This window comes from Arachis ipaensis, chromosome B03 (assembly GCF_000816755.2).
Source record: "Arachis ipaensis cultivar K30076 chromosome B03, Araip1.1, whole genome shotgun sequence".
In the NCBI taxonomy this organism is placed as follows: Eukaryota; Viridiplantae; Streptophyta; class Magnoliopsida; order Fabales; family Fabaceae; genus Arachis; species Arachis ipaensis.
In genome coordinates this window covers 30,970,853-30,971,295 of record NC_029787.2, presented here as the reverse complement: position 1 = coordinate 30,971,295, position 443 = coordinate 30,970,853, and positions in this window count along the sequence as shown.

The window sequence follows — 443 nt, the reverse complement described above, 5'->3', positions numbered from 1 at the left end:
GAGTATAAAAATAGAAAGGGGTATTAATTTAAAAATATATTATAATGGTTAAATATTTTTCCAAACATATGAGGATGTGAGCTTTGTATGTTTCATTCATGTGATGTTATTCCTTTTGCAATAACATACGAAGAATTTAAGAGTATGTCTAGTCAATGTGTTAATAATCAAGTATTAAAGAGATCAGAGTTACAAATGTTTTTTATAGACAGTCTATGTTAGTATTTGGTAGTTTCGTTCAATTTTAAATAATGTATGTGGTAGACAAAGCAAGTATGCAAGGGATGATTTTTATCTACCAACAAATACGAGCACAAGTGTCCGTTATCGAGTTATATGTTGAGTTTGAAGAATTAGTTGAGGTTGATTTACCGGAACCTATCATCGATTGGACAGTTTACAACACTAAAAGCAAAGAGGAATTTGAGAACACTTATCATATT